Below are 15,479 nucleotides of genomic sequence, written 5' to 3' on the forward strand. Positions count from 1 at the left end.
GATTTCCATACACTGAATTCACTATGTAGTAAAGTTGATGTGGGCTTTGAATGGATGGTTTTGAGTATTGAGACGGAGTTGAGGAGTTCTGTCTTGTCATTTGTTTGGATGTAGGTAATTAGCTGCTCCACTAATTCCCTAGTCATGTATAAAGAATCTCCTTTTCTTAAATGTGTGAGACCAGCTATTCACTTACTGAAGAACTGCAATAGAGAGACAGTTTATTTGGTTTGGAATCTCAGTCAAAACAATGTTACTATTTCAGTGTGCTTTTCACTTGAGTAAAAGTACCTGATGCTTGTTATTCTGTGGGGAAATGTTGGCAAAGAAAGACAACAGAGCTTGAAGACTCAATTGCAACAGTGATGTTATTGCAATGTCAGTTGTTCTCAGCAACATATGGTGAAGTTTTTCTTCAATAAAAAAGTATATGAAACAATCGTTTTCTGTGATTTAGTTATTGTATCAGATTATAAATCAGAATTAATGTGAGCGACATACTTAATATCTCTGCTTATAAATTTTAAGTGGCAATTTAGAATTAAAACATTGCTTGGTAGACTAGATCTGCGAATGGCTCTTTAGCTCACATTTAGTAATTTGGATTACAGAACCTAATCAGCACTTTAATAATTTATTGGAATTATTCAATAATGAAAAAGACATGAAGAGGGAAGGGGTGCATTATCAACCTATCTTAAGCAAAAGCGTTAGTAATTGCCCTGACCCTATAACTTTTATTTTCTACTATGACAAGTACATTTTCTTTCATTAGTATTCTATGACAAAACTTACCAGTATGACTTTCATTCTCACTGTTTGAAGTCATTTCTTGTTAAATATGTGCACAATGACATTTTTCATATAGCAATGAGCTGTCTAACTGACTTTGCCACCATTTTATGTTCCTTATTCTACATGATCCTCTTTGTTGGCATCAACGTAAAATATCACAGCTGAAGGTTATCACTGGAACCGTACCTAATTCATCATAACTGGTTTGAAATAAAGTATCACAATTACACTTGGTACACATCTTCTTTTTCACAGCAGTATACAGACACATAAATCTTTCAAGATTATTGCTAACAAACAGCTCCATCTTGTTGCCAAGTCTTTTGAATCCTAGGTTTTGGTACTTCTACATCTGCAAGTATCACCAAAACAGAAAGGAGTACACGGAAAGTAAACCACTGGAAATTAAATAACTGGAATAATAAATAGATTTGGATTTCAGAACCAAAGAGGGTTGGAATATTTAGGATCTTGTTAACTATTGGCCCAGTGTTTAGTAAATATATATAGTATATCTATTTAATAAATATATATAAGTAAAATTTTAGCTTACAGAATTCAGAATGTCTTGGAAAAACTGGGGGCTTAGTGTCAAATTTACAAGTATTCTTGTCTCAGTCACTGATGTGCATAAACTGATCTGCTTAATACAAAAGTCTTATTTTTGAAACTGCCTATGAATGAAAACATTATAGTACCACTGAATAAGATAGAAGTCTGTGAAAAAGATTTTACTCAAAATATATTTACTCCTTCACCATTTCAGATGGCAATCTAATTAGACACTTCCATATGCAGTAGTATAAATTTAACCTGAACCTGAAAACTAAACTCATGCGACATCTGTGTTAATTATACTCTGACAATTATTCAGTTAGTAAACAGAAGCAAGCAAATTAGTTAAGGAAAAGCATGGCAAGAATTCCACTCAGTGAAAATCACTGCAAATAAAATGTTTAAAATCAGATATAAGTTTATAACACGTATTGCTAGTATGGCTAATATGTCCTGTGATATAGATAAGAAAGTAATTTTAGTGTCATAATTGGATACTTAGATTATATCAAACTTCTCATGCAATGGAAAACATTGCTTAAGAGGATTGTAACTGTAGTTATGTAGATGACATAGCTGATATCATAGTGCTTTTATTTCCTGGTTTCTTATGAATATATTTTAATCATAGTATACAAAGTAAACTTAATAGATGGTAGAGTTCCCATGTTTCTGCTAATATGAATTTCATGCTCAATAAGAAACACAACTGAACCTCTGAACTCTTGTCACCAAATTTCACAAGCCTGGGCCACGTTGTATATTTAAATTTAAACAAACAAACAGATCCCATCACCCAGTCAATCATCTATTCAGCCCGTTTGATATGTTTCATATAGTGGATTTTAAGCTTTGTCAAAACATAAAATGGAAATCAACACTAGAAGATAATTTTGTTGGAACCTTCCCAACATACTGAGAAAACTAGATACGTTAGCAGGGAAGAGTTATGCCAACATGAGAAAAAGTTTATCTGTTCATGGTTTCTGGATTTGATAACACTTTTTATAGGTTGACACAGTTTGGTTTTTAGTTAAAGTGGAAATAGTTTCCTGTCAGGACCTTGGAATGTTTTGAGACAGGCACCTATCAGAGTCCATTTTTGAATATTGACATATTGCTGGGCCATTGAAGAAGCTGGATATGACTTTAATTTCCCAAACTAGAAAGCGGTTTAAGAAAAAAATCTTAGCACAAATACTGCCCAAAATACATTTTTGCCTCTTACTGAGATGGTATAGTCATTACACAGATATTTTACTCATTAATAAAGTGGCATGTAAGAGGCAGGGAAGGAGAGAGGATGTGCCATGAAAGTTAAACCTTAAGAGAATTCAGCTGCTGCCAGAACTTGGTCATTTTGTACTGTACTTAAACAGATATTAATCTGTGGGCTTGTAAACTGTCCAAATCTAAGTGAATTTTTTTGGCAATGAATTCCTTGCCAAACATGAAGCCTTTCAAATCACAGAAGTCTTGGAGTTCTTCAAAATAAATTGTTGTAACCACTCATTTTAACAATTTATCAAAACGTGATGTTTCATTTGTGTATTTGCAGCAGTAGCTGAATGGTTTCAAAGCAAAACAAACATTAAAACCAACCAGAAATCTGTCAGAAGCTGACACCCACTCCTGAAAAATTCATCCAATGCAACTAAAGCCGTTCTAAAGTGTTAGGCTTTAAGTGGTGCTCTAAATGTTTCCTACAAAACTGATTTGATTATGGGATTCTTTGCTTAATGCAGTAGCAGTTCCAACTGGGAAATCTTTGACTTTTTCAGGCTTCTTTCATGGAGTTGTAATTTTATACCTTACGTGTATTTTACACACATTATCATTGTGGTCAAAGGCAAAAATGCCAACTCATCCCCTTGTTGCCGTCAGGGAGTGCCTCTGAATTACCCTGACTGTAATGGCCATTGTTAAGCCTGGGGGAGACTGTTCTGGAAAGTCAGTGACAGAACCTGGCTCCTGCTAAGGAGAGACAGGTAAACTTTAGGGACTTTTTAAAAGTCTGAATGGAACATGTATGAGTAAACAATAAATTCTTGCAAACCATTTGCTTATTACTTTCCCCTGATGCCAAAAACTCCAGGTAAAGTCTTCGTTGATAGCCCTAGGCATCCTAAAACAGCTGGGAGAGCAATTAGGAAAGCTTAAGAAGGTGAATAGAACAACTTTGCAATATACAGTTTGGGAAGTTTGGGCAGAAGCTGATATATGAAAGTGAGCAAGGAAAGAGAGGGACTCCATCCATCTCCAAAATGAGGATTTCAGACTGGGTGGAGATGTAGGCTTTCCTTGACACTGCCTACGTACACACTGACATGCAGCATGTGTGTCAGAACAACTGGAAATCCACATTGCTTCATCATGAGGGACCTGACTGGAGCATTTCACAGTTTGCCTCTGGACAGCAAATGTGCATCCTTCCTCTGAAATCAAAGTAAGGCAGAGGTAGGTGTCTGACAAGGTCTTGCTTTGATACAGGAAGTGGAAGCACCTGCTGATGTGCTCAGAAAGGCTGTGGTGAAGCTTTGTTGGATTTTAACAGAGAATGGGAAAAATGTGGCTCAGAACTGCCATAGGACACATTGGGAAATTATTCTGTTTCACACAGCCTGAGAACACGATGAGAAATTTGGAGTTGTGTGTGTTTCCAAGTGAAATCTAATTTTCTTTGAATGAGTGCACTCTTTGAGAAATGAGCCCTTATTTATGCAAATTGGTTTTAAATGAGAATATTTAATGAAAGGATTTGATCCCCACATAATGAAAGTGCTTATAAAAGTGAACCTAGACAGCTTAGGCAGCCTTGCTGCCTATTCAGGCCTTTATTCTAAAGGTTTTTCTTCCTTCTTTAACAAAGTTTAGACTACATGTTTTTAATTAGAATGAAATACAGTTAGATGAAGGATATTTTTAACTCAACTATTTTTTGGGTGTCCTTATAAATCTAGAAGAAGGGGTTATTAGACTGACAGGTGGCAGCATGGCCCAGTGGATGTTAAATTGCTTAGAAGCATTTGGGCTTTTCATGTTTTAAAAGCAAGAAAAGGTTCCAACCTTTCTTTGTTTATATGTCGCTCAGAGATGTTTGGTTGTATAAGTTCTGACCTTGTTCTACACCCAGTACTCCAAGGGGGCTAGTGCATAGGGCATATTTGAATAGATTTGGTTAAGAAAATACAAAAATTAAATTTTGATCTCTTAATATTCAATTATGCTCAAACTATGCTGAAGGAAATTTCAAGGAGGTTGTAAGTTCTTTTGGCATGCTAATGTAACAGCTGCGAAAGCATGAATTAACAGCTACGATGGAGCGCTGCCGGCAGGTACTGATTTGTAAGCTGATCCCAACTCTTGAAGGTAATTGAGGAATGACTTAGAAATGACTTCACACTAAAAGTAGAAAGATATTTTTCTGCCCTTAAACCTGTCATAAACTTTCACAGAACTTTTATTTTGCGTGGGAAACTGCTGCTGCCAAAAGAATAATTTTTCTAAAAGTATTTCCAAGCCCTTCCTGACTGCAGAGCTGCATGAATGTTTTGTGGTGACACAAGGGAGTGAAGGTGATAAGATGGGAACAAGTGCCTGAAGATGGAGATGCTTCGTTTGTTCACAGTTTAGGCTGGCTTCTGGCATCTTTAGAGTTATTGTGAAACTCTACAGTGTTTAGGAATTTTGCCAATAGATCTCCATTTAGGACTACTGAACATCTTACCACAAGAATTTTAGGCTACTTTTCAAACCTAACATGAAACAATGCATTATTTTGTTACAGAATCACAGAATTACATAACAACTGAAGTTGAAGGGGACTTCTGGAGGCCATCATGTTCAAAGCCTGTTCAGTCTGGGGCACTCATAGCTGGCTGACCAGATAACTTTTGAGTATATTCAACCTGGAGACTGTACAGTATCTGCAGACAACCTATGTCACTGCCTAAACACCCTAAAAATTTGTGTCCTTATAGGCAGCTTCCTATCTTTCAGGCTGTGCCCATTGCATCTTTCCTGCCATTAGGCATCAGGAAAAAGAGCCTGTCTCGGTATTTGCATCTCCCTCAGGTATTATGCACTTTTATTTGTTTTGCTGGAAAATCTTGTCAGGAAGTTTTCTTGTTGAACCATCTTTTTTGGCATGGTTAAAGCTGAACCCTGTGACCATCTCTGCTGTTCTGGCGTTAGTGTGCCCCTAAGGCATGGTGTGAGACTTCTCACAGCCTTGTTCTTTTCACCACAAAGCTGTTTTATCATGAACATAGACAGTTCTCTTGATACTTGTTATGCTGCAATTGAAGACTTGTGATTGACAGTGATGGAACTGAGATAATATGTGACTAAAGAGGTCAGATACCCCTGGAAGATGTGAGACATTGATCTTGACAAAGCTCCAACTTTGGCCCAAGTCCTAAATGCAGAATAAATAGAGAGACAGTGTGCCTCAATTTGGTTGGACATAGTTTATTTTCTGAGCCAAAGATTTATGCACAGTCATATAAATAAGGTTGGAATCTGTTTATTCTGTATAATAGAAATGAGGAAAGATAGTGATGTCTAGGAACTACTGGAGAAGCCATTCCACATAATGTCAGACATAAAATTCCTTCAGTTTATTGGACTAATCTGATTTTCAAAAGTGCTCATTGTTTTCCCAGTCCTTCCTATTCTGTTCTAGACAACAGTGAAAATCTCCTTGATTTATCTAGCAGGATAGTATGGCCTTCACAGTCTTTTCTAAAATTTCTTATCCTCAAACTTTTTTTTTTTTTTTTTTTTTTTTTTTTTTTTTTTTAATTGCAGTGTGAAGAAAAGAACAAAAATAGCCTTGTTTCAGTGAAGGTAGAAGCTACTTTACTAATCCTGACTTTCTTTCATTGACTCCAAAATGTCATTCCTTGCCTTTAACTTGTGTCCCTCAGTAAAATGTCCAACTATCATGGCCAAAAATGAAATTCTGGTAATGTATTCCATGATCCTCTTTTAGCACCATTATCTGTCATTGCTGACAACATCCTTTTTTCCTTCTTACTGGTAACCATCCTCATCTACAGTCTCTTCCCTCTGGTTCAGTTCTTGTGGCTTGCTACCTTTATACCTACCATTCAATACCTTCTTTCCTTCATTCATTTCCCACTTCCATCTTAGTCCATCACCTGTTACTTTGATTACCTCTCTCATTTGCCAGTGTGCACAGCTTTCTACATTTCAGAATTGCAATTTTTTATCTGCTGCCACAGCATCAGATAAAAGCAGGGATGAGGTCAGCAGCTGAGCTGCTGTATCCTGTCACTAAATTACTTGTGTACCTAATTTTCCCTTCTTGAGATATTAGAAGGGTAGGAACTAGAGCTGAAGTGCCATTTAGACTTCCATGGCAACCTCTAATAATTTTAATTGTTTTTGCTTTGTTTTGCATTGAATGTTGGAGGACTTTGCTATTTTCTTTTAAGCAGCTGAAAAGAAAAAGATCCAGACCTTTTTATTTTTCTGATACAATAACAATCTATGTCAATCCCCAAACTCTTGAAAACATGAGTTTACAATGAAAACACTAACAGATGCTTAGAGGTAGAAAGCAGAGGAGCGGTTGCCATGGAATCAGGTGGCAGGAAAGGTAGCTCACTTTTCAAACTCTCTGGCAGCAAACACGTAGAACCAACAAGTGGACAGCAGTGCTGGCAGACATTTATCTCTGCACAGCACTTTGCAGGGCTGCACGGAGGCTACTGCTGTGACCCAGCACTGGAAACTGGGATAGCCAATTATTCAGCAGCAAGCGGGGGCAGGGTGGAGTGGGGAGATGGACGATGAACAAATGTCTGGATGTCATGTAGTTTATGTATTTGTGATTTAAAGGGACCAAGAACTGCCCTTCCTGGCCCAACAGAACGAGTGCTAAAGAAAGCAGGAGGATGGTTTATATTTTCTGACAGATGAACTAAATAATCTACCCTCTATCCAGCAGCAGCATAATGTTGATGTTATCAGCAGGACAACAGCTGAGTGAGGAGCTAGAAGTCTTCTTCACATTAAGTTCTCTTTATGAAAATCCATGTAATAATAAATTTTCACTATAAAAATAGTGCTGCATTAAAACAGTCATTTTATGTTATTTTGGGAGCAAACTACATCAAACATAGCTGAAAGCCTGATGGGTAACGTACTTCTTATCAGTGGGTCTAGCTCCTGTCTGGGAGAAGGTAGAGCAGGAACCTGAAATTTATATTTCACATCTCAGCAGTGTGCCTTTAGCCAGTGGCTTGAGGGTCAGCCCCTCCTGTCACTGCTGTTATGGAATATATGGAAAATAATTCCTGTGGGAAATACACTGAGAGACGGTGAACTTTCACTCAAATGAAAGCCACTGTATTGAAACCGAGCATGGCAAAAACATTTAATAAAACAAGATATGGAAATTCCATTAGTTTTAGATAATAAAAAAAGTCCATTGTTACTTGTTCTTGGGACTATAAACAGAAAACTTTTGAGCACAACCTTTCATGACACTTTCTTGTTTCTCGTTCTGGAGGAGCAGATAAATGGAGATGTTAAGAAAACACTAGAAGCCTCAAAAGTCCTTTGATTCAAGAGAAGATTTCTATCAAATCTGGTCACTGCCAATACAGTCCAGAACTTTTCTGTTATAAAGTTGGAATTCATGAATGAACTTCACACAGAAAATATGTAGTCATACAACTTCACACTTTTTTTGTGAACAGCTCAGGAGAATTCTGTTGTTTCTGACTTGAATATGGAATGCACTATGAGAATTACCAAGAAATTCTAAACAATTACATATTTTTCCTTTCTATAGGCACCAATTTGTATTTGCTTATCAATTCATTAAAAATATAATGAGATGTCATAGATTTTTTTCTTTATAAAATCCAACTGGTTTAACTTTATTTGATTCTATAAAGGAATTTGATTAAACAACAATAATAGAGTGATGAAATGAAAAATAGATCCATCTTTTTTTAGAACCAATATACAACCGAGATATCGGCCTCTGATATATAGTATCCAAAAGTAATCTTATTTTCCCATATTAATTTTCTTTTCAGACTCATTCCGCTGTTGACCTGCAGTTTCTATTTTAAATAGTTTTAAGGTAAAATTTCCTTAATTTTATACTGGATTTTTCTGCATACTTTTCTCCAAAAGTCTTTTGTTTTCCGTGCCTGGTTTTAAATTATAATTCTCAACCATGACTAGTTCTTCTAGCTTGTTGCTGGCAAACTCTTTGTTTATGTTCATAATATTTCAATTTGTCTTCATGTTTAGTAGCTTTTTTATCCACATAAGAGGTATAAAGCTGTCAGACCCACTCACATTCTGTAGAGATCTGGATGGAAGTTCATTAGACACACATATAATATCAGGGCCAAATAAGAGAGAATTTAAAAATCATGAAGAGAGGAAGCCAGCATGTGGCAGACAAACCACTACAGCCTTGTTCCAGCTCATCAGCAAGACCCTTTGTATTGGCAGACCCATCTGAGTGGCAGCAGAATAACATCTTTCAACAGTCAGCAGCCAAAACATTTGTGCCAAAATCCAGCAAAATACTTGTATTCACAAGCCATCCTTTTTAACATTGTCCTCATGTGTCTACCAAATAACAAGCAATAACGAATATTTAGTATCTTTTATCTTCCAATTTGCAGTAGTTTTGTCTCACCAATTCTCCCAAAAAATCCAACCGTGTCAATGGAAAATATGACTCTCTAAGCAGAGGGAACGCCAGGTCCTACAAGAAAGAAAACAGAACAAAATAGTGAAATGTTATGATGCGTGCTAACACGGAACTCACAAAATTGCTTTTATCGTGTTCTCCATCTTTCATTACATTACTGTATCTCTTTTAGAACTGCAAAGGATTATCTTCAGTCCAGTTCTTCACGAGTCAGAGTACACACATGGTTTCTAGATAAATGTACATAAGGTTTCATGTTTGGGCTCTCAGACCAGTCTTTGGGAGATAAATTGTGCCACTTCTTACCCGTGAAGAAAGCTGTTTCTATTTGCTTTTTCTGATAGCTTAGAGGGTTTACAATATATTGGGGTGACATGCACTTTATTCACCATACTTATTTTTGCCCCTCCCCCTCCCCCTCGTGCCCAGTGTTAAACGCACATTTCCAGACTTCTACCAACAGCTGCTCAAATGCTCCTACAAAACCCATGGCTTCCAGGGAATCTGCAAATCTACAACAGGACAGCAAATGATCAGAATGCAGAGTTGCTGCTTGGGGGAAAAATTAGGGCTTCTTTAGCAAATCCCAGACTCCTAAAATCAGAGAGAGAAAGTTGCTTTGATCTGGGCTTTCCTTGGTTGGTCCTGAAGGCTCCTCCTAAACTAAATATATAGCACCAGTGACATAGTATATTCTGAATATGACATAAGCAATAATTTGAGGTGCCTCATGGGCTAAAATGTTTTTTATAAAGCCTAGAATGGTGTATATCTCTGTTTTGCAGTAGCAAGAACATAATTGTTTCAGTGCTGTACACTGAACATATTCTTTTTCAATTTGATCTTTATTTTCCAGACTGTTTCTGCTGTTTCTGAAGATCACTTCTGTTATATTTGAGCATATTCCTCTATACTCTCTTCTCCATGTTTAATCAGTGTACTTTCTATTTTATGGTCTCATGTGCTAGGAAAATATTCAGCTTATCCTCATGAAACAGCTCTTGAACAACTGATAATTGTGTCCTCAACATTTTTATCCACCTCTTTTGGCATACATGCTCCAGTTGTTCAGGCTTGGCTGTTTTGTTTTTGCCTGACTTTCTTACGATAGTGGTTTGCAAAATGGTATTTGGGGCCTCCTTGAAGAAGCTATTGAACGTGTTGACTCCTTGAGGCTACTCCAGCCCTGCTTGGTCCTGCCCTGATGTGAAACTCCCTCATAAGTTTTTTATGGAAGGAATGATAAAGTACTGGAATGGTCTGCCTGGGGAGGTGGTGGAGTCACCATCCCTGGATATGTTTAAAAAAAGCCTGGATGTGGCACTCGGTGCCATGGTCTAGTTGAGGTGTTAGGGGTGAGTTGGACTTGATGGTCTTGGAGGTCTCTTCCAACCTAGTGATTCTGTGTATCTGTGTGTGTATCTCACCCAGGGCTCAGGACTCCCCTCTCAGCCCCCCTGGCCACCAGCCTCTGCCCTAGGGACACCCCAGGGCAGCACATGTCCAGTTCCCACAGCCCTGCACTGCCTGGATGTGGGCTCTGCTGATTTAGGCCAGCCTGCATCCCCATGTCCCTGCGACAGGCCTGTTCCTGTCCCAGGGAGATGCTGGTGCCCAGGCCTGGGGCTGTCCCAGTGCCTCAAGTCTTCCCTGCTCCTACCTGGGAAGGTGTGATGGGCCCCTTCCTTCATGGACCTATGGGTGCCCATGGCCCCTCAGAGCCACTACCCCTCATCCACCTGGCTGTGATGCTCTCCTTTACTTTCTTTAAAGACTGGCATTCGTTTGGCAGCTCTCACATAGTCCTAAAAATCATAATAATGGTTTTGAGATTGCCTCAGGCACATTTTGTAAGTACTTAGGAGTACATTTTAGCAGACATAATTTATTGGAAAACATTTAACATAGTATTTCCTAACATTTTGTTTTTTTAATTATTGTTATTATATTTTATCCTTTGCTAGTAGTTGACGATGTTCAAGTGAAAGTTTTTAACAAAAGTGACCTAAAAGGCATTAAACATTTTGATTTCTGTCATCTTTTTTGATCTTTGTTTTATGTGTCAAAGGATTTCCATCTCTTATAAGTAACAGTGGATCAGCACCAAGCAGAGGGAAAGGAGAAAAGTTTCTTAGAACTAAGTAGAGACCTCATGACTGAGCATTATTGAATGAGGGCATACATCTGTAATGCTACTTCATAAAAGGATAGAGATAATAACTGACTTTGGGTGCCTTCTTGAACATTGTTCCTTCTTCCTTTTCCTGTGTCTACTACTCATACAAAAGAGATTCCAATGTCTAGCTTTTATTTCCAAATTATTTTTAAATTGTTCACAATTTGCTGATTCACACATAAAATGTCCTGCTCAACTCTTAGTTTACATAACTCCTCCTATAAACTGATTTAGCACCCAGCTATGTTGGATACTTCAGCAGAAAAATAATCTGAAATCAAGTGAAATTTTGATGCAAAGTGTCTTTTTAATAGTTAGTTGTATGAAGATCTTCATGAGGGTCTGACCATCGCAAAGAGGAAGTTGGTACCATGAAAACAAAAAAGCAGAGTTACTGATATGAATGATATAGATTGTCCAAGAAAAGAACACAACAGTCTCTGAGTACTTATTATTTAAAAAGAATACAATGCAGTTGAAGTGATATTCACATTTCAAAGTGAAATTGAGTATTTTTCCAGGATTTGAGATTCAGGTATAATTCTTGGAGTGCAAATGAGTCTTTTAATCTTTTTTTGAGGATGTATCTAGAATTTCATATAAATAAAATGAGTGAAAGGAGTAACTTTTACTTATTATTTAAAAAGAATACAATGCAGTTGAAGTAATATTCACATTTCAAAGTGAAATTGAGTATTTTTCCAGGATTTGAGATTCAGGTATAATTCTTGGAGTGCAAATGAGTCTTTTAATCTTTTTTTGAGGATGTATCTAGAATTTCATATAAATAAAATGAGTGAAAGGAGTAACTTTGAATTATCTTGAAACTTCAGAGATAATTTTTCTCCGAATGAAGCTAAATCACATAGATTTCATAAGATGCTGTGGCCAAATATTGAGAAGTCTCATTAATATTCTGTATTTCAAGGCCTTATGTGTTTGCAATGTAAGCAATTAAAATGTTTAAATAACTTTAATATTAGGACAGAAACTGGTGAAATTAAAGGATTCCAAAGTCAAAGATGACCCTCTCTTTCCTGTTTAATTTTTTTCTTTCTTCATTTAAGTACAACCTTAGCTCATTAAAGAGATTAATACACTCCAGGCATATGGCATTATTTGTGACTCATACCCTTCCCATGTCAATGAAGAGATGAGCCTTGGCTTCATCAGACTTAAGGTCAGAGTCTGCATACCATATAAACTTTTTGAAGACATATCTCCAAGCTATTCTCAGAGCTTTCCCATCGCTTAGAGGGTGTGGATTTGCAAGGATAATTATAAAGCCATATATAGGTGTTTCCATTAGCTCTGGCTAGTCCTATGTGCAGTAACATATTCCATGGTGGAGTCTAGCCTTCTGCATTTAGATTGACTACAGGTTCCCCATGTCTATCATCTCATGTAACACTCTTCAAAATGTTCAAGATCCCCAAAATATGGGGATCTTGAACTTTTTTCTTGAACTTTATTGGCACTTTACGTTTTTTCTTCATTTTTCATTTGGCCTATTAGCACTCTTTACTCATTGTTCATTTGGCCTTCACCAGAGAAGTTGTTTTAATTCCTTAGAAGTAAGTTTAGTTGTGTTTATCAAGAGGAAAGATGTGGCAATATGTGGTTTTGTGTGAGACAATGTGATGATATTAAAGAGGGGATTAGAAGACACCCTAAAATGTTTTAAACAGAAGTGTGACAAGTGGAGAAGAAGTGGTCCACAGTTGGTCCACGATAAGTTCCTCTTTTCCAATAATACTCTTTTTCTGTTTCTTCACTATCCTTTTAAAGACATTAAACAGACAGAAATATTCAACATTCAATATTTCCATTTTATTTTTGAGTACTTGAAAAGTTTTCCTTATTCAAAACTCAGCTGTCTGACATATTCCCTGCCTGCATTCTGTCAAATTTGCCATCCCCTTTCCCTTTGGTCTGATAACTGTTAATTAATCTTATTTGTTAAAATCTTATGTTAAGAAGACAGACTCTTTTCGCTTAAATATAAGGTTTTTTTGCATTAAAATAATTACCTGCTTTGAGATACAATGTTCCTCTGATCATCTGCTGTGTACGTGCTGTCTTGTTTCTCTAAATTAACATTTTTTGCTTAAATGGTTTTGCAATAAAACTTTTACCTCTCTCTCCCTTAAAAAAAAAAAAAAGAAAAGATAAGAAAATTAAAAAATCAAGCCACTGACATTAAAATATGCTTTTCGATAAATTTTTTAAATTAATGTTTCCAGATAGACATTTCATTTGCTTAAGATTTAGAGAGGAATTATAAAACCATAACTGTGTAATGATTAGACAGTACTATAAACTAAATAAATATCAACTGATTATTAAAAACATTCCTTGTAATACTAGTGGTTAATCCTCTTTAATGTGTTTTTAATAATAGTTTTATATTTAATGTAGGATGAATGACTTATTAAAAGTAAATTTTATGTGTTTTATATTCTCCACATATGGCATTAAGCCATTAGCACTAATGCGATTTGAATGGTATTGAGTTCAGGATAGCCCCCAAGTACAAATGTGGGAACCTTAATTAAGTTTTTATTAAAATATTCAATTAAATGCAATACTAGATTATTAAGATATTTTTGCATATTGTTTAATGTCAGTTCGTTATTAAACATTTTCACAGGCTTCTGAAAATGGTCCTAGAGCACGCTGATAGCTAAAATTTATTTGAAAAATGTTGATCAATTTTCTAATCTTGTGGGCAAAATTGGGTTTTAATGGAAATTTTCTAGCTGGCTGTGATGCTGAACTGGAAGAGAACATAATGAATAGGTTAGTGAGTAAGAAGCTTAACTTGCAGAGGGAAAGTTTCATGTGGAGAATAATGAAAAACTTTCTGGTTCCAACTGCAAGGAGGTACTGAAATGGCGTTGACGGTGGAAGTTTTGCAGCAAAAAAAAGCTACTTGGTTCTGTGTATTCATACTAGCTGGCTGAGGAACAGGGGGACAATGAACTACTGAGATCTAAACAAGATTGATTACTGCTAATGTCACTAAGTTACCATCCTCCTGTTTCTGCCTTATTTTTATGCAATGTGGACCATAATGAGAGTTGTTACAACTTAAGCAGGTGAATTAGAATTATTAAACTCATTAAAAGAGTGAACTTAGACTGTGTAACTCACAGATGAGGAAGAATTGTTTTTAGGACTGTGTATGAGATGTCCAAACAGGCAAATCAACTGTGAGGAGGCAAAGGATAAATTCCTCTCTATTATAAACCTCAGCAGACATTGGAACAGAAAATAAACTCAAATATTAAATGTTGATACTCAGACCAATAAAGCCAGAGTAAGAGACACCATATTATTGCATCACTAAACTAAAAAAGAAACAACTACTTACATGAATTAAGAGGAAGGAAAGTAGGTGATGGATTACAGTATTATTTCTCTGAGGTAAAAGTATTCCACTTTTATCAAGGCTCTACTGGGAAGCTTATTTTACCCTTATAGAAATATGCCAAGGTAAAGGGGTTAAACCCTTCAAATGCTTTCCCCCGCTGAGCACAGAAAATGTCCATATGGTATACCTTTCATATTTTTCCTGGACAAATGTGTTTTGAAATAAAAGTTGATATTAATATGAGCTATCTTCTTCAGTGATATGTTAAGCACACACAATTTATTTTCATTAACCTGAAAAGCTTCAGAACACCATTACTTTTCACAAATTACAAAGATGTTCAGGAGCCAAATCTATTTATCTATTTATACCACACTCATTAACATGTTATCTGATTTACTTAGATTCTCCAAAGCAGTTTGGAAGCAGTAACCCCCACTGAGAATGAGTTCAGCAAGCGCTTTAAAATGAATGACTCAACTCTGAAAAGCCAATAGTCCCCATAGCTACACTGGCAAAGGCTGTTGCTGCACTAATTCCTCTCTTTCCAGTGTCACTCACCAAGCAAAGGATGTGTTTCAATTGTTGTGCACAGCATAACGGTTGACTGTTAGAGATTTTACCCTATTCCAGTTTCCAGGATGATTGCAAGCAACCAGCAGATAATCCAGCTTCGCCTCTGAATCTGTATATGCCCTTAAAATTTCACAGTGAATAGATGAAAGTGTTTCTTTCAGGATTGTTCAGTTGCAGGTGAAGTTTGCAGACTGCATGAAAACAAGAAAATCAAACTGGACTGCATCTTAAAGGCCAAGATGCCTTTCTTCTACTTAGGAGAAAAAAACTCACAGAAAGAATGAAGAAAATAACTCTCA

This window comes from Prinia subflava, chromosome 1 (genome assembly GCF_021018805.1).
Source record: "Prinia subflava isolate CZ2003 ecotype Zambia chromosome 1, Cam_Psub_1.2, whole genome shotgun sequence".
In the NCBI taxonomy this organism is placed as follows: Eukaryota; Metazoa; Chordata; class Aves; order Passeriformes; family Cisticolidae; genus Prinia; species Prinia subflava.